A 20,189-nucleotide genomic window follows, 5' to 3' on the forward strand; every position below is an offset into this window, starting at 1 on the left:
AGTGGCAGAAAGTGGCTGGAAGATATATGAAAAAATACAAGGACTGTAGTACAATTTCAATCTCCCTACAATGATCTCAGGATAAAAATAGCAGCAATAAAAAGGACTGCTGCACACAAAAGTGTGGACAAATAAACAAGATAACTGTGCAGAAAGGAGCAACAGGATTTTTGCTTTTAAAAAAGCAGGTGGTTTGCACAGTGGTGTGCAAACAGCAATGCAGCTATCAGGGAGCCTTATAAGGCAGCCTAATAAGCTACAGAGCTGATGCACAAAAATATAGCCTCCACTGTCCCTGCAAACAAATGGTGGTGTTGGACAGTGGAAATCGCTATAGCACAAGCAGTTTCGGGGCTTAATCTTCCCTCCCTAACTATATCCCTTCTTCTGATGCAGCTGCGGCAACCTCTCCCTATGCTACGATCGGCAGAATTAAGATGGCGGTCGGCATGCACGCCCCTTTATAGCCCCTGTGACGCCGCAGAAAGCAAGCCAATCACTGTCATGCCCTTCTCTAAGATGGTGGGGACCGAGACCTATGTCATCACGCTGCCCACACTCTGCGTCCTCCTTCATTGGCTGAAAAATGGCGCTGAAAGTGTCATACGAAATGCGACTTTGGCGCGAAGATCGCCGACCTCATGGCCGATCCCACACTAGGATCGGGTCGGGTTTCATGAAAGTGAGTGAGGGGAGAGTGAGTGGAGGAAGAGTGGAGAGAGGAGCAGGGAGGGGGCGGCAGATTCCTGGGACGTTATGGCTTTCAGAAGAAGGAAAAGTTACCCCATCTTCAGCCAGGAGTTTGTCATCCACAATCATGCGGACATCGGCTTCTTCTTCGTCCTGTGCGTCCTCATCGGTCTCATGTTTGAGGTCACCGCTAAAACTGCCTTTATCTTCATCTTACCTCAGTATAACAGCAGCCTCCAGTCTCTCGATGGCGAGATTGTCTACTATCACTATGGGGCCAAGGATCTGGTCACCATATTGTTCTACATTATCATCACAATCATTCTACACGCCATCGTCCAGGAGTATGTCCTAGATAAAATTAACCGGCGCCTCCACCTGTCAAAGGTAAAACAAAGCCGCTTTAATGAGTCTGGGCAGCTGGCGGCATTTCATATGACCTCCATGTTTTGGGGTCTCTATGTTGCAGCCACGGAAGGTTATTTATCCAATCCAAAGACCCTATGGGAAAGTTATCCTCATGTGTATCTACCATTTCAAGTGAAGTTTTTCTACCTGTGCCAGCTGGCGTATTGGCTGCACGCCCTGCCAGAATTATATTTCCAAAAAGTAAAGAATGAGGAAATTCCTCGGCAGCTCCAGTATATTGTACTGTATCTACTTCATATAGGAGGCGCGTATTTACTCAATTTAACCCGTTTGGGGTTGATTTTGCTCTTGCTGCAGGCGGTGGCCGAGTTCCTCTTCCATGTCGCGCGGCTTTTCTACTTTACTGATGAAAACAATCAAAAGCTTTTTAATGCCTGGGCGGTGGTGTTTGTAGTCACCCGGCTGTTTACTTTAACCCTTTCTGTCTTGACGATCGGGTTTGGACTTGCTAGAGCGGAGATCCACACTTTCAACCCGGACAAAGGCAACTTCAATACATTACTTTTCAGGATGATTGTGTTGCTTTTGATGTGCGTGTCGCAGACCTGGATGATGTGGCGATTCATCCACTTCCAGTTGCGTCGTTGGCGGGAGTGCTGTAAAGAACAAGCTTCTAAGAAGAGGCTTCCCTTACCTGTGATGGCCAAGCAACAGATCAAGATACTTAAAAGGGATTCAGGTTATCATGAAAACGGATTGATAAAAGCTGAGAATGGTTCCACGCCTCGACCGAAAAAGATCAAAATTCCGTAATAAAAGCATGAAACAAACACACACACAAAAAAAAAAAAAAAAAAAAAAAACACACATCTAAAACGAAGCCAAACCCTGGTGTGACAGAATCAGGGGCATGTGGAGAAGCAGGACTAGAACCCTGCCCCGGATATGATCACCTTCTGTGCCCCGTCTGGGCGAGAATTAAAAAGTGCCTTCTAAGAATCCTCATTAGTAACTTTTTGTTATGGTATTTAAAACAATATTCAAAAAATTCCGCTACGTGCCGAACTTGCCTTTAGCCTGTACCTGGTACCCTCGAGTCCCCGGAACGTGGACATTCTCTCCTTCTGGGCGAGTTACAGTATTTTCGGGTTTCATGAAACCCAACTTTGCCGAAAGTTGGCGATTTTTGAATTTTCTGATCCGTTTCGCTCAACCTTACAGGTTACCACTACAGAGATACCCGCAGATCTTACTTCCCTTCCCAAGTGCTATTGGTCCTATGCAGATGTGTTCTCCAAAAAGGCTGTGAAGACCCTTCCGCCTCACCGCCCTGTCCTATTAATCTCATGCCTGGAGCAGAACCTCCCCGGGGATGGGTCTATCCCCTCTCTCTCCCGGAAACGGAGGCTATGTCCCAATACATCTAGGAGAATTTGGCAAGAGTGTTCATTAGGAAGTCAGTATCACCTGCAGGGGCGGGGTTCTTCTTCATGCAGAAGAAGAACGGAGAATTACTTCCATGCGTAAATTACAGGGGTCTTAACGTCATCACCGTTAAGAATAAGTGCCCATTGCCCCTGATTTCTGAGCTCTATGATAGGCTACGGGGAGCAAGGGTATTTACTAAATTAGATCTGCGGGGTGCTTATAACCTGATTCGCATCCGTGAGGGGGACGAATGGAAGAAGGCTTTTAATACCAGGGATAGGCACTATGAATGAATATCTGGTGATGCCCTTCGGGCTCTGTAATGCCCCAGCTGTTTTCCAAGACTTTATTAACGATATCTTCCGGGATATGCTCTCCACCTTGGTCGTAGTCTATCTGGATGATATTCTCATCTTCTCTCCAGCTAATGACTCCCACCGGAGAGATGTTTGCAGAGTCTTGGACCTCTTATGGGCAAATTCCCTCTATGCAAGGTTGGAGAAGTGTATGTTTGAGCAGGAGTCTTTACCTTTCCTGGGCTATATCATCTCCGCCCAGGGATTGGCAATGGATCCTGCCAAATTACAGGCTGTGATGGACTGGCAAGAACCCCATTCTCTTAAAGCAGTGCAGCACTTCATGGGGTTCATTAATTACTATAGCCAGTTCATTCCCCACTTCTCAACTTTAGTAGCTCCCTTGGTAGCCCTCACCAAGAAGGGAGCAAATCCCAAATTGTGGTCTGAATAGGTCTCCAAGGCTTTCACTTCCATTAAGTCTCATTTTGCTAGTGCTCCCATCCTACATCGTCTCGATGTTGATAAGCCATTTATATTGGAGGTGGATGCCTCATCTGTTGGTGCTGGAGCAGTCCTCTTCCAAAAGGATGCTCAAGGTCGGAAGCATCCTTGCTTCTTCTTCTCCAAGACCTTCACACCAGCGGAGAGGAATTATTCCATCGGGAACAGGGCGTTGCTAGCAATGAAGTTGGCCTTTTCGTAGTGGAGACATCTTTTGGAGGGGGCTCGCTTTCCCTTCCAAGTCTTTACTGACCACAAAAATTTGGTATACTTACAAACAGCCCAGCGGCTAAATTCTCGTCAGGCCAGATGGTCCTTGTTCTTCTCCCGGTTCCACTTCACCCTCCATTTTCTCTCTGGGGAGAAGAACATTCGTGCTGATGCTCTCTCTTGCTCCGCTGTGTCTTCTGAGAAGGAGGAAGGGGAACCTCGGCTTATTGTCCCTTCTGAGAGCCTGAGAACCATAGCTCCGGTTTCGCTAGAGTCAGTGCCTCCGGGCAACACTTTTGTACCTACGAATTTGCGACCAGAGGTTCTCTCTTGGGCTCATTCCTCCAGGGTGGGTGGACATTTTGGGACAAAGAAGACATCTGAGCTGCTGGCGAGGACTTACTGGTGGCGGCATATGGTCCGTGACATCGGAGATTATATTCGGGCGTGTGTCTCCTGTGCCAAAAATAAGTCTCCATGACAATGGCCAGCTGCGTTACTTTATCCCTTGCCGGTGGCAGACAGGTCCTGGGAGATGGTTGGGATGGACTTTGTGGTGGGCTTACCCAAGTCTCGTGGCTGCACCATTATTTGGGTTATCACCAACTTTTTTTCTAAAATGGTGCACTTGGTGCCGCTTCCACGGCTACCTTCTGCACAGGCCTTGGCAGCGTTGTTTATAAAACACATCTTCCACCTACTCTGTATGCCAGACAAAATTGTCAGTGACCGGGGTCCCCAGTTTGCATCTTGGTTCTGGAGAGAGCGTTGTCGTCTTCTCAGCATTGAGTTGAATCTCTCTTCTGCATATCATCCCGAGACGAATGCATTAGTAGAGAGGGCCAACCAGACATGGTCACATATCTTGAACATTTTGTCTCAGCCAGGCAGAATGACTGGGCATCCTTGCTATCATGGGCGGAGTTTGCGCTGAACAATGCCGTAGCTTACATCACTGGACAGACCCCATTCCTCCTCAACTATGGTCAGCATCTGCGGTTTCCTGTGCCTATGCCCATGTCTTCCGCTGACTGCAGGGTGGCAGACTGGGCTGTGGAGGCATGGGACATTTGGGACCGCACTCAGGGTGCCATTCAGGCCTCCAAGGAGAAAATGAGGTCCTCCGCCGATGCAAATCGGCGCCCCGCCAATACACATCGGCACCCCACTCCGACCTTTGCTCCTGGCGACTTAGTGTGGCTCTCTGCCCATAACATCAGGCTGTGAGTTGAGTCCACTAAGTTTGCACCTCGCTACTTGGGACCCATCAAGGTCCTCGAACAGGTTAACCCTGTGGTCTACCGTCTGGCCCTTCCGCCACTCCTGGGTATCACCGACATCTTTCATGTGTCCCTCTTGAAGCCCGTATACATGTCCCGGTTTTCCGAGTCATCTGCTGGGACATCGGTTTAGTCTACAGATGATTAGGAGGTGAACGCTATTTTGGGGTGCAAGGTGGTACGTGGCAAAAAATTTTATTTGGTGGACTGGAAGGGTTATGGTCCTGAGAGCCTGCTGAGCACATTCAGGCTCCGCAGCTCATTGCTGCCTTCGAGTGTAGTGAGGTCCAAGGAGGAGGGCCCTGGGGGGGGGAATGTTAGAGGTCGAGTCCTTGCCTCAGCACAGGGGGAATCTCGAGCCATCTCCGCTGCGGTCTCCCATTCTTCTCCTGCCGCAGTGGAGCCTGCTCAGCGGAAGCGTCGGTCCCAACGTCTCGCTCAGTCTGACACTGTGCAAAGGGTTACTGCTGCATTTCCAGCTTCTGCCATTGTAGCCAGTACTGTTCAGTGGCAAGCAGACATCTTTGGGACTAAGTCCTACTTTTCCCCTTCTGAGCATTCCCAGGTTAAGATCTCTAATTGGAGATCAAGGGACACATGTTCAGGTACTGCAGCAACTCCCATTGGTCCTCTAGGAAGGTCCTGAAGTTGCTCAACTTCTGTGGCAGCCTCCCATTTGTCCTTCTGGGAAGGTCCTGTAGTTGCTGCAGTTATAAAAGGTTCTCATGACAGCACGGCCATCCGCAAGTATCAATCTATGTTATGTGCTTTGCGCCAGTGTGGTCTTGTGTGTATGTATTTAGGGCCCCAGCTGAAATAAGCCCCTAGAATACCGGCACCTCTGGTGAAGAGTTTTGTGTGTATGTATTCAGGGTCCCGGCTGAAATAAGCCCTAGAATACCGGCACCTCCGGTGAGGAGTTTGTGTGTTTGCAAGACCACTGACTGCTATTAGCTTAGCAGTTAGCTGTGTACTCCTGTGAGTCTAACAGGGCACAGTGCTTTCTTTTGTCGGTGACTCTGTGAAGTAACAGAGTTCGATTATATACCGTCATATAGTGCCATTTGCCATCAGCAGGTTCCCCCTGCACAGTGGACCCCGGGTTGCGAATGCACCAATAACTTCATCTATTTACTCGGTGTGTTCCGCCAGCCCTAACAGACGGTTCTACTCATTATTTGTTGGTTTGATTTAATGTTATTTTGCTGGAATCCTACATTGGATAAAAAAAAAAACATTGTACAAAAATATATACTTTGTGTGCTTACCACTGCAACAGTAGGTGATGCAACACGCCGAGGCTGGGAGGTAGTTCAGCTCTTTTTTGTCAGAACCTTCAATTAAAAAAAGATATAGTTACAATTCATATCACTATTTATGTTAAGAAGGCAACACTTTTTGCATTTACCTTTTTGTTCAGTTTATTTTTGGGGGGTGGCCTGGTTTTCTTCTTTGGCTCTGAAGAAGAGTCAGATGATTCCTAAAATATTAGACAGAAGCATGATTACACTATGCAGAATACCATACTGAGCAGAGCTATAATGTAAAGAAGGATTTCACGTAAAATGCATGGGAAACCCCTCAGTACACTAGAGTTCCATTCAACTTTTTATGTAAAGATTTCATGACTATACAATTTCAGAGGAGATGGTGTCAGACGCGCTGCTGCATTTAGATCCCTCAGTATCTGACATCTGTATACAGACAAAACCATGTATTTAGTCCACATACATTGGCCACAACATAATTCATACAAAATATGTACATACATACAGGCTATGATATCATGGGTACATAACCAAAGAAAGCCCTCATGAACACAATCCAACGCAGGGCTAAAATTTGTACAAATTGGTAGAATTACGTCTGCCTGCTTTTGCAATAGAGTTCTATGGCAGAACAAACGCTTCCGTTAATTGTCCGTTCGCCGTACTGGACCCGAAAACATGGTAGTCCACGTTCGAAGGTGCATCATATACTAACAGACCATTGCAAACGCATGCAGATTTGGACATGCTTTAGGATACTTTACACTAATTGAAGTCTATGGGTGCATTAACGTGTCCGCTACTTTACTGCATATATTATAAAGAAGGGTGCACTCTAGCCGTATCTAGGAAAAATCTACAGTGTGCAGAGCCAAGTCCAATATAATGAATACCTAAACTAAGCAGAGAAAAGAATGGACTACCAGGAGGCCCGCACCACCAAATATATAGAGAAAATACAAAAACGTTTATTCAAAACACCACAACAAAACAAAAATAAAAACACTTAAAATACACTACCATGTACAAATCACCCTCAAATACTAATGTCTATAGAAATTATATAAACATATATGGCCAAATATCATATAAAGTGCAATAGACTGGGTAAAGCACAATACATAGTACCACAAAATTGTCACAGCTGAAAACAAAGCCACATGAACATGATAATCCACATTGGCTGCATAATGTAAAAATACATATAACCCCTAATAAGGCCTAGATGAAAGGGTAGAGTGGAAATCTAGAGACCTGGAGGTTAGCATAGCGCCAAAGAATGTATGTATATTCAGCTGAGTCAAAGAGGAACTGAGCTAATACCCACACCTAATCCAGCCATAAAGTCCCGGACCAATATCCATGCCTAAGTATCCGGCATAGGGACAAGCAAAATGGGGTGAGTAGAAGACGCCCCACGCGTATCGCCGCCGCAGCGGCTTCGTCAGGGGAAGTGGGTGTAATGGTGATTGAACCAAACATTTATACTTACCGGTATTACCGGTGCGCAAACAGCTGTGTCGCCGATGTATGAGAGGCGGAAGTAGGGAGGCGCGCGCTGGCTGTGTACAGGGAAGGAGGACAGACCGGAAGTGTGAGCGATCTCCATGGAGACAAGTGGCGTCTGAGCAAAGCCGACTCAGTCCTGAGTCGCATTGCGCAAGCGTCTAAAGAACTGCGCCTGAGCGCAAGGAATAAAGGAAGGGAAGATGGGGGGAACCAACGCATAAAGTTTTGAATAAACGTTTTTGTATTTTCTCTATATATTTGGTGGTGCGGGCCTCCTGGTAGTCCATTCTTTTCTCTGCTTAGTTTAGGTATTCATTATATTGGACTTGGCTCTGCACACTGTAGATTTTTCCTAGATACGGCTAGAGTGCACACTTCTTTATAATATATGTCGATATTCTAGCCCTGTGTTCCAGGGCATTTTTTCCTAGGGTTGCACACACCTATTTGGGTGGTGTCGTCGGTATTTATAATATTGTATACATACCTTCTTTCTGTGTGCTTTCTGTTGGTTGCCGCTATGGACTGGGAGGCTAGGGAGGCAGCTCTGTTGGCCAAATCTTCCAGTATGTTTGGGGCTACTGTGGCTCCCGTAACTAATTTAGATAATGGTTTCTCAACATTATGTTCGGATTTAACGAGGGCTCACAAAACTTGTGTTAGACTCTGGTGGAATATTAGGAGTCTGGACGAATATGTAAAAGCAGGTTACGTCCCTAGGGGGCTTCGTATACCTATTTTCCCGGCCTGGGAACCTTCTGACACTTTCCAACTACTGTGGGAACAGGGCTTAACACGATGTTCAACTATTCTTATGAATCTATTACTTGATCATGATAGATCACTTTTCACCTCTATCAAAACCACTATTAAAGAATTAGAAACACAACTGGCTACTTTTGATGAAGGGCAAGTTTTGGCTTTCAAAAATAAACTTAAGGATACCATTGATAAGTATGAAACTGAGGTGACTTAGCGTAAATGCAAGAAGTTCCAACGTGACAAATCGGACTTTGAGCAGAGGATTGCCTATAAATGGAGGCATGTGGGCAACGCCCGTCGCCCTAGGGTTACCAGGGGTCATACCCCACCTTTGACTACTGCTTCCTCTCATGGAGAGGGGTATTCAAGTGATTTTTTGTCTTCCACCGGGAGCGAGGTAGACCACGGACCCGACGAGGGGGGAAGTGTAAGAAATGTAAAAAGAAAACTGACACGGCACAGGGGTCACACATCCCCCTTCCGTCACAACTATCCAACCAGGCGGAAATAGGCGATTCGGGAGCCTCCTATCAAGGGACATCAGATCAGGATACTGACTCCATGGCACTACAGGTAATTAATCTTTCTGATTATAATCTTACATTGATTGAGTTATCGGTCCTCCAGAGGGGTCTTTCGTTTGTCCCTACACACTCGGCGGATAAATTTACCATTATTAAGGATTATCTATTTTGCAGAAAGCTTACCTTCCAGGTCATGTACAGGAGGCCCGATGTCCTACAGACAATACCTTTGGATGAACGTCGTACCTTTCAGGATCTGCTGGAATTGTTGGAGGAGAATGAATCTGGATCTAATAGAAGAAGGTTTCCACATAAGAACAAGTCGCTCAGAACACCTTCCTTTTCCCTAGTGCCAGCCATAAAGATATTCTTTGAAGTGGTCAAGCGAGACATCCTGTCCATGCCTATCCGGGTAAGTGGCCCTCATAACCTGAGCATGGAGGAGAAGCAGGCTCTAACAGCTCTACAAAATAATAGAGAATTCACCATCAAGGAGGCAGACAAAGGGGGCAATGTGGTGTTATGGTCTATCCAATTCTATGAGGCTGAGGCCAAAAGACAGCTTAATAACACCCAGTACTATCAAAGACTTCCGTCTGACCCTACTTCTATTTTTCTTTCTAAATACGAACAGCTTCTCTGCAGGGCCCTGCAGTTTTCTATCATCACCCCACAAGAAAAACAGTATCTGTGGGTTGCAAACCCGGTCACGGCAACATTTTACATGCTGCCGAAGATCCATAAGGATAGTAAGAGACCTCCTGGTAGACCCATTGTTTCTAGTGTCGGCAGTATGTGTGAGAGGGCGGGTGAGTACCTTGACTTCTTCCTTCAACCTATTGCCTCGTCTCTTCCCTCTTTTGTCCGTGACTCCTCGCATTTTATTGACATCTGTAGTCAAATTAAACTTCCTGAGAATTATCTACTGGTTACATGTGATGTAGAGTCACTATACTCTAACATCGGACACAAGGAAGGGACTGAGGCGGTTGCCTATTTTTTGGATAAAAACAGTTCTATGGATAGAGGCCATGACTCCTTCTTGCTTGACCTGCTGACATTCGTTCTCCACCATAATTTTTTCCTTTTTGATAGGATGTACTATCTACAGCGATCAGGCGTGGCGATGGGCGCGAAATGTGCACCAGCCTATGCGAACACCTTTCTTGGCTGGTGGGAGGAGAAATTTGTCTATCCATCACTATCATTCGCGACCCACGTCCACGCCTGGTTCCGCTTTATAGATGATATTTTTATTCTGTGGAAAGGTACTGAAGAGGACTGTGTTGATTTTTTTAACAACTTAAATTGCAATCCCTATAACATCTACCTCACCTATTCTTTTTCTGCCAGTGAGATCACCTTTCTGGATCTGAAGATCTTTCCTCAGGGGAACGGTTTGGCAACGAGCCTGTATCGCAAGCCAACAGCAACAAACTCGCTCCTTGCATTCACAAGCTTCCACCCCTGGCACACTAAGGTGGGTGTTCCCACGGGACAGTTTTTACGCGTCAGGCGTAACTGTACTCGTGATGATGATTTCTCGATCCAGGCTCGGGATCTAACGGATCGTTTCCACAGAGGGGTTACCCGAAACGCGTTATCTCTAAGGCCTATCAAAGAGCGAGGAGTCAGGACCAGAGATCACTTTTGTCCTCTAGGAGACAGTGTCAGGAGATACAAACCAGATTCATCACTGACTTTAATAGCAGCTGGAAACAGGTCAGTGACATTCTATCCAAACATTGGCAGATCCTTCGAGTAGACATGCAAACAGCGGAAATCACCAGTGAGAGACCCCTTATGACAGCGAGACGAGCACCAAATTTAAGGGACCTCCTTACCAGGAGTCACTTTAATAGACCTACGACGAGATTGAACAGAGGTGTCATTCTTAAGGGTTCATTTCCATGTGGGGATTGTAACATCTGTCCTCACATGGTTGTGACGCGAGACTTTTTTGTTCACCCCACTCGCTCTAGTAGGCATCCCCTTAAGACATACATTAACTGTAAGTCTAGGGATGTAATTTATGCCCTTATCTGTCCTTGTAAGATGCTATACGTTGGACAGACGTCGCAAGAACTTAGGAAACGGGTCCAGAAGCATATTTCAACGATACATCTTGCAGCTTCGGACTCGAGGAAGGGCAAGGCTCTCACCCCAGTCTCTGAACACTTTCTGGTACACCATGGCGGCTCCTCTGCCAATCTACAGGTGGTGGGCTTACAAAAGATTGCCCACAATGAGAGAGGAGGGGATAAGCGTAGGATTCTTTTACAAATAGAATCTAGGTGGATCTTTCAACTACAGACAGTAGCCCCCCTTGGATTGAATGAAGAGCTTCTCTTCACGGGATTCCTGGGCTGTTGATTGGTGATGTTCTTTATCATTTTTGCTCCCTGTGATATGTATATTATCCTATTATGACATCTTGTTACATCATTCTTGTAATTTTCAGGTTGGTGTTACTTGCCCATATGGTCTTCTTGCTGACCCCCTTTTGCAATCTGAAAAATGGATGGATTGGCATTGGACCGTGTTTCTGGATCTGGGGACTTGGTTGTAGGTCCATGTGATGTTTGGATATCTAACTTCTTCACTTCATTCATCTCTTCACTCCATGATGGGTACCTATTTTGTTCATTCGGACATTATGTGACTTGGGACTGGGCTGGACATTGCCTCTATGTACATGACCTGATGGACATGGATTACACCCCTTGAACTTTTCCTGGTATTACTGTGGAATATGGACAATTAGAAGAGGAACCTCGCGGGACAGTGTTTTCTGGACTATTTCGGCGATATCACTTATTTTCGTCGGCAGTTGTCTGGGGACAATGGAACATCCTCCATATGTTTGTGGGTTTCTTACTTCACCACCCTGGTTACTTTACCGTCATTTTATTAATATTTTTCATCTGGTAATAGGAAAACAGGGTATATTATGGGTTTATGGTTGTGGCTGTATGCACGGGGCTGTAGTCTTACGCATTGGGCATGCCAGATTAGTCCATATATATAGTCTTGGGGGCTTTTGACACAGCCAATTGCCCGTCTTTATGCTGCATTTTGATTAATTTACATTTATTTCCCCCTTTTTTAGGTGTTCTTTCCGCTATGGGGGCTGCTTGACCATATATTTATATGGGCGCTCATTATAGCTATTTGATTTTTTCTTTTTCCTTTTTTTCTTTTCTGTATGATGTATTTTTATTTAATATTCGTTTATTCCTCCTTTTAGGTGCCTTACTTCGCCCTACGAGCTGTCTGTTCATCTCATATTCTTTGCTTTATGCGTTGGTTCCCCCCTTCTTCCCTTCCTTTATTCCTTGCGCTCAGGCGCAGTTCTTTAGACGCTTGCGCAATGCGACTCAGGACTGAGTCGGCTTTGCTCAGACGCCACTTGTATCCATGGAGATCGCTCACACTTCCGGTCTGTCCTCCTTCCCTGTACACAGCCAGCGCGCGCCTCCCTACTTCCGCCTCTCATACATCGGCGACACAGCTGTTTGCGCACCGGTAATACCGGTAAGTATAAATGTTTGGTTCAATCACCATTACACCCACTTCCCCTGACGAAGCCGCTGCGGCGGCGATACGCGTGGGGCGTCTTCTACTCACCCCATTTTGCTTGTCCCTATGCCGGATACTTAGGCATGGATATTGGTCCGGGACTTTATGGCTGGATTAGGTGTGGGTATTAGCTCAGTTCCTCTTTGACTCAGCTGAATATACATACATTCTTTGGCGCTATGCTAACCTCCAGGTCTCTGTAGATTTCCACTCTACCCTTTCATCTAGGCCTTATTAGGGGTTATATGTATTTTTACATTATGCAGCCAATGTGGATTATCATGTTCATGTGGCTTTGTTTTCAGCTGTGACAATTTTGTGGTACTATGTATTGTGCTTTACCCAGTCTATTGCACTTTATATGATATTTGGCCATATATGTTGATATAATTTCTATAGACATTAGTATTTGAGGGTGATTTGTACATGGTAGTGTATTTTAAGTGTTTTTATTTTTGTTTTGTTGTGGTGTTTTGAATAAACGTTTTTGTATTTTCTCTATATATTTGGTGGTGCGGGCCTCCTGGTAGTCCATTCTTTTCTCTGCTTAGTTTCGCTACTTTACTGCTGCTTACAAACAGGTTTGTTAAATGAATCGCCCTAACACAATGTGAACCTACCCTAATAACTCCTTCAACTCTCCTTCTCATATGTAATCCTCTCCCACTGTTAGCCATACAGCAATTGCTTGCTCTGACAAGGATTTGTAACAGAGCCCAGATTATAAAAGGGAGTGGAGTGGCTCAGTTGTGAGCACAGGGATTTCCAACATGGCCAATTAACCCCTGTTCTGCCAGAAGACATAAACCCATTTAAAATGAAGGAATAGTGCTTCTTCTCAGCACCGGAGTAGTAGCAATTAGATGTTGCAGTCTCCTGGCTCCTCACTGTCGCGGTAACCCCATGACAGTCTGTTTGTCATCCTATGACTGAATAAAGCAACCTTTTTTGAATAGTCACTTTTGAGTGCCGCTTTCTTAATTTTTCTTTACATAATCATTTTGTTATAAGCTATCCCAATCTGAGCACCACAAAATTGGCAATTCCAAATATATTTTTTATTTTATCCTGCCTTCTTTGGGGGTGGAGCAGCAGTAACAGCGATTCTTTTCTTCAATACTGTTGCAAAAAGAAGTTTAGCTAACCATTCTTCAAGATGCACCTGCTTGCAGTCTGCTCAATGGAGCAAAAACAATGAAAAATCAATTGATAAGACAACAGAAAAAGACACTTCAGAATAAAACACAAAGGTGTTGCCTCAAGCAGATTCCTCTGGCAAAACCTACCAGATCAAGAATGTCTCGACTAAAATCTGATCCGAGGTCTCTTCTACACGTTCCCAAAGTTGTTGCATAATGGTTGACTCTCTTGGGTCAGTCCGAGTCTCACTGCTGAGAGTCACACGTGTGTTCTCTGTAAGGTATTTCATGTGCTATGCGTTTGCTATGCGATGATGCGATTTTCTCTCCACTTTTTATCAGTATGACATCCATATGGCTTTACGTTTCTATTTGTACATTGGATCCACAAGAGGCTAACTCCTAAAATCTTTCAAATAGAGGACATGCTGGTGTCTTGTGTCTTCTGGTTTGTGAAAAACATGTGTCACAGACTAACCATAAACACAACTGACGGGTTCTTTTACATTGGGTATTTTCTCAGCGTTTTGGGGAGCCTTACCCAGAAGGATATTTCCACCGACTCTGTTCTGTCCTCACTAAATGAGACAGGCCCACGTAGCTATACAGTCAGCTAAACCGCTATACTAGGGTCCAATAAGGAGACTGTGGTTGAGTCTGTACTTTATTAAACGTAGTGGTATATTGATGTGGTGAAACTGTGAACAATGATATACATAGAATCAGTGCATGGTATAGAACAAATACATACTACACATGATGTACATTATGCATAACATATAGAAAGCTAGTAACTGAACTAGGAGTTTAACTGGTTAAACTAGGCTAATATAGAGCAGAAATATCTACAGAAAGCATAAAGACATACCGGAAATGCAATCGCAAGGAGGATGAAGTACAAGCGTCTTTCCTTGAAAGCAGACTGAAGGAAGTGAAAGGGAAATGGAGAGAAATGGAGGCTGAGCTACCATAATGCATTGCAAAGGGGGAGGAGAATGAGAAATGGAAAATGCCAAAAACAGAAAATGGAACTGCCAACATAACTCTGACCGCTAGAGGGAGCCAAAGCTCCCGAGCCAAAACTCCCATCCCTCCCCTCCTTGCCCCTGGCTCACTCTCCACATTCGATCCTATCACAGAAGAAGAAGTCTCCAAGCTCCTCTCCTCTTCTCGTCCGACTACATGCACTACCGACCCCATTCCCTCACATCTCCTCCAGTCTCTCTCTCCAGTTGTCACAAGTCACCTAACTACAATCTTTGAACTCTCCCTCTCCTCTGGCATTTTCCCCTCCTCCTTCAAACACTCTATCATTACTACATTACTAAAGAAACCCACCCTCGACCCATCCTGCACAAACAACTACAGACCGGTCTCCAATCTCCCCTTCATCTCTAAACTCTTGGAGCGCCTGATATACTCCCGCCTTACCCGTTACCTCTCCACTCACTCCCTCCTAGACCCTTCACAGTCCGGTTTCCGCCCCCTACATTCGACAGAAACTGCACTCATCAAAGTGACCAATGACTTTCTGACAGCAAAACGTAATGGTGACCACTCTCTGCTGATTCTTCTCGACCTTTCTGCAGCTTTTGACACTGTTGACCACCCTCTCCTTCTCTCTAGACTCCAGTCACTAGGCATTAAGGACACTGCTCTCTCCTGGTTCTCCTCCTACCTTTCTGACCGCTCCTTCAGTGTTCTGTTCTCCGACTCCACTTCATCTCCTCTTCCTCTCGCTGTCGGGGTACCTCAGGGCTCAGTCCTTGGCCCCCTTCTGTTCTCTCTCTACACGGCCCCAATTGGACAGACCATCAGCAGATTTGGCTTTCAGTACCATCTTTATGCCGACGACACACAACTATATACGTCATCCCCTGACCTTACCCCCGCTGTACTACAGAACGCCACTGACTGTCTGTCTGCAGTCTCCAACATCATGTCCGCTCTCTATCTGAAACTCAACCTCTCCAAAACTGAACTTCTTCTGCTCCCACCATCTACTAACCTCCCTAAATCTGACATTTCCCTCTCCGTGGGTGGCACCATAATAACACCCCGGCAGCAGGCGCGCTGTCTGGGTGTTATGTTTGACTCCGATCTCTCCTTCACCTCCCATATACAATCTCTTGCCCGCTCGTGCCGCTTACACCTAAAGAACATCTCTAGAATCCGCCCTTTTCTCACCATGGAGACAGCTAAAACCCTCACTGTCGCCCTGATCCACTCCCGCCTGGACTACTGTAACGCTCTATTAATTGGCCTCCCCCTCACTCGACTTTCCCCTCTCCAGTCCATCCTTAATGCAGCAGCCAGGGTCGTCCATCTGACTAATCGTTACTCGGACGCGTCCGCTCTTCGCCAGTCGTTACACTGGCTACCCATTCATTACAGGATACAATTCAAAGTACTTGTTCTCAACCACAAAGCTCTCCACAGTGCGGCACCCGTTACTAGGGTTGAGCGACCTTGACCTTTTTAGAGTCGAGCCGTGTTTCGCGAAACCCGACTATCTTAGAAGTCGAGTCGAGTGGAATCGGCCGATTATCGCGAAAAGTCGGGTATCGCCCGAAACACGAAACCCAATGCAAGTCAATGGGGGAGCATAGTCGGCAGTGAGTGGAGGCCAGGAAAACACCTACACTGCCCATTTTAATGGCAAAAACATCCATTCTTGTTAAAGAAGCTTGTCAATCGTAATTTACCTTATAATAATTGGAAGGCATTTGAAATTGGGGGTCATTTGGCTAAAGTTGTGGGGGGTAGGGCTGGTTCAAGTAATTAGTGGGCCCAGTAAATCTGGACCACGTCACGGCAGTGGAGCAGGGAGAGGTAAGTATTTAAACTTTGCAAGTGCTGTGATCCTGAGCAAGCAGGGGGGGCCCACTCGTTGGCATTGGCACTGGCACAGGGCCCCTCAAAGTACAGCGGTGTGTTTGCACGGCGGGGGCGCCTCCCACCGGCAGCAACACTTTTGCGTACTATGAGAGGCCCTGTGCCAGTGACGTCGCCAACTAGTATTCCTCCCCCCACCTGATGAAGGAACCTGCACTTTCATCTGCACCTTCCTCTTTGTCCCCGTGTAAGGTGGTATGGTATGCGGGAAGAGGAACCTGACTTTCAGCAGGGTCACAATCTTGCTGTGTAGCGTGCACGGGGAATTTTGCGTTATGGGTCAATGTACCAGCAGACTTATCTATCACTGGCTGGGCAATGGGCAGGATGAGGAGGAAACACAGATATAGGCCCAAAGAATAAAGTGGGCTAAATGCAGTTCAAAATTGGTAACACAGGACTAACCAGGGGGCATTGCAGTGGAGGACAACTGGAATGAGAGGCTGACACAGAGAGTAGGCCCAAATCAGTAAGTAGTCGACATGCAGTTCAAAATTGGCAACCGTAGTAAACAGGCGGCCCAAGCTTTGTTCAGTTGAGAACAGCAAGGAGTGGCAGACACCGATAGTAGGCCCCAACCCAACTAGTAGGCCAAATGCAGTCTAACATTAACAACTACTTAACAAGAGCCTGAAAATGGAATTTCAGGACAGGAAACCAGGAGAACAGCAAGGAGTGGCAGACACCGATAGTAGGCCTCAAACCAACGAGTACGCCAAATGCAGTTGTTCCATTTAACTACAATTTAATGAGAGCCTGAAGATAGAAGTTCAGGAAAGGCAACCTGGAGAACACCTTGGAGTGGAACACACCATCTCTCTACACCCCATACCCAATTTGTAGGCCTAATGCAGTGTAGTTGTCAACAACTACTAAACGAGAGTCGGAAGATCGAAGCAATGTGGACGAAACCTGGGGAACACCTTGGAGTGTAACACACCGTCTCTCTACACCCCATACCCAATTTGTAGGCCTAATGCAGTGTAGTTTTCTACAACTACTAAACGAGAGTCGGAAGACCGAAGCATTGTGGACGAAACCTGGGGAACACCTTGGAGTGGAACACACCATCTCTCTACACCCCATACCCAATTTGTAGGCCTAATGCAGTGTAGTTTTCTACAACTACTAAACGAGAGCATGAAGATCGAAGCAATGGAGAGGAAACCTGGGGAACAGCTTGGAGTGGAACACACCATCTCTCTACACCCCATACCCAATTTGTAGGCCTAATGCAGCGTAGTTTCCAACAACTACTAAACGAGAGCATGAAGATTGAAGCAATGGAGAGGAAACCTGGGGAACACCTTGGAGTGTAACACACCATCTCTCTACACCCCATACCCAATTTGTAGGCCTAATGCAGCGTAGTTTCCAACAACTACTAAACGAGAGCATGAAGATTGAAGCAATGGAGAGGAAACCTGGGGAACACCTTGGAGTGTAACACACCATCTCTCTACACCCCATACCCAATTTGTAGGCCTAATGCAGCGTAGTTTCCAACAACTACTAAATGAGAGCATGAAGATTGAAGCAATGGAGAGGAAACCTGGGGAACACCTTGGGGAGGCAGACACCGTTAGTAGGCCCTACCAAAGTTGTACACCCAATGCAGTTTTAAAATTCCTAGAGGCTGAAAACAAGACTATTGACGCTCAGCTTTTTTCAAAGGAACACAGCTGAATTGAGTGGCGCAGACAGACACAGGTAGTAGGACTCAAACCAAAAATGTGGCTCACTGCAGCAGAAAAAAGTTACAGGGGTACACAAGCTGCAGTGCTCTAGGCAGTGGAGGACAATTTCAATAGTGAACCGCAGACAGACTTTGTACGCCTACTATTAAAAAAAGGATGCTCTATGCAATTATAAATAGGTTCCAGGGGTACACGGGCAGCAGTGGTGTGGTCAGTGGAGGCCTAGTGGAAGGAGTGACCGCAGACAGGCATCGAAGGCCTAAAATAATAACAAATGGCTGTAGGCAATTTTAAATTGGTTCCAGGGGAACACGGGCAGCAGTGGCCTGGTCAGTGTAGTAGTAGTAGAAAGAACGGACCGCAGACAGGCATCGAAGGCCTAAAATAAAAAAATTGGGCTGGCTGTAGGCAATTTTAAATTGGTTCCAGGGGTACACGGGCAGCAGTGGTGTGGTCAGTGGAGGCATATTGTAAGGAGTGACTGCAGACAGGCATCGAAGGCCTAAAATAATAACACATGGCTGTAGGCACTTTTAAATAGGTTCCAGGGGTACACGGGCAGCAGTGGCCTGGTCAGTGTAGTAGTAGTAGAAAGAACGGACCGCAGACAGGCATCGAAGGCCTAAAAAAAAAAAATTGGGCTGGCTGTAGGCAATTTTAAATTGGTTCCAGGGGTACACGGGCAGCAGTGGTGTGGTCAGTGGAGGCCTAGTGGAAGGAGAGACCGCAGACAGGCATCGAAGGCCTAAAATAATAACACATGGCTGTAGGCAATTTTAAATTGGTTCCAGGGGAACACGGGCAGCAGTGGCCTGGTCAGTGTAGTAGTAGTAGAAAGAACGGACCGCACACAGGCATCGAAGGCCTAAAATAAAAAAATTGGGCTGGCTGTAGGCAATTTTAAATTTGTTCCAGGGGTACACGGGCAGCAGTGGTGTGGTCAGTGGAGGCCTAGTGGAAGGAGTGACAGCAGACAGGCATCGAAGGCCTAAAATAATAACACATGGCTGTAGGCAATTTTAAATTGGTTCCAGGGGAACACGGGCAGCAGTGGCCTGGTCAGTGTAGTAGTAGTAGTAGAAAGAACGGACTGCAGACAGGCATCGAAGGCCTAAAATAAAAAAATTGGGCTGGCTGTAGGCAATTTTAAATTGGTTCCAGGGGTACACGGGCAGCAGTGGTGTGGTCAGTGGAGGCATATTGTAAGGAGTGACCGCAGACAGGCATCGAAGGCCTAAAATAATAACACATGGCTGTAGGCACTTTTAAATAGGTTCCAGGGGTACACGGGCAGCAGTGGCCTGGTCAGTGTAGTAGTAGTAGAAAGAACGGACCGCAGACAGGCATCGAAGGCCTAAAATAAAAAAATTGGGCTGGCTGTAGGCAATTTTAAATTGGTTCCAGGGGTACACGGGCAGCAGTGGTGTGGTCAGTGGAGGCCTAGTGGAAGGAGTGACCGCAGACAGGCATCGAAGGCCTAAAATAATAACACATGGCTGTAGGCAATTTTAAATTGGTTCCAGGGAAACACGGGCAGCAGTGGCCTGGTCAGTGTAGTAGTAGTAGAAAGAACGGACCGCACACAGGCATCGAAGGCCTAAAATAAAAAAATTGGGCTGGCTGTAGGCAATTTTAAATTGGTTCCAGGGGTACACGGGCAGCAGTGGTGTGGTCAGTGGAGGCCTAGTGGAAGGAGTGACCGCAGACAGGCATCGAAGGCCTAAAATAATAACACATGGCTGTAGGCAATTTTAAATTGGTTCCAGGGGTACACGGGCAGCAGTGGTGTGGTCAGTGGAGGCATAGTGGAAGGAGTGACCGCAGACAGGCTTCGAAGGCCTAACATAACAAAAATGTCAATACAATGGTATTGTCAGTGGCAGGCATTGAAGGATGTCAGCGCATAGACTAAACATTGGTGGAGCTGTGAGATAATTTTGCAAGTGGTAGAGCACTGTTTGAGCTGGGGGGGAACTGTCTTGTGGCCGGCGGTACAGGCCCAGGGCCCCTCATATTACAACGGTGTGTCTGACGTTGGG

At 46.4% G+C, this 20,189-nt stretch overlaps 1 pseudogene; it reads left to right on the forward strand.

Annotated features, from left to right (window-relative positions):
* Positions 1–697: 697 nt before the first annotated feature.
* LOC138664726 (translocating chain-associated membrane protein 2 pseudogene) lies at positions 698–2,192 on the forward strand (annotated as a pseudogene).
* Positions 2,193–20,189: the final 17,997 nt, after the last annotated feature.

Source organism: Ranitomeya imitator, chromosome 1 (genome assembly GCF_032444005.1).
Source record: "Ranitomeya imitator isolate aRanImi1 chromosome 1, aRanImi1.pri, whole genome shotgun sequence".
Lineage (NCBI taxonomy): Eukaryota > Metazoa > Chordata > Amphibia > Anura > Dendrobatidae > Ranitomeya > Ranitomeya imitator.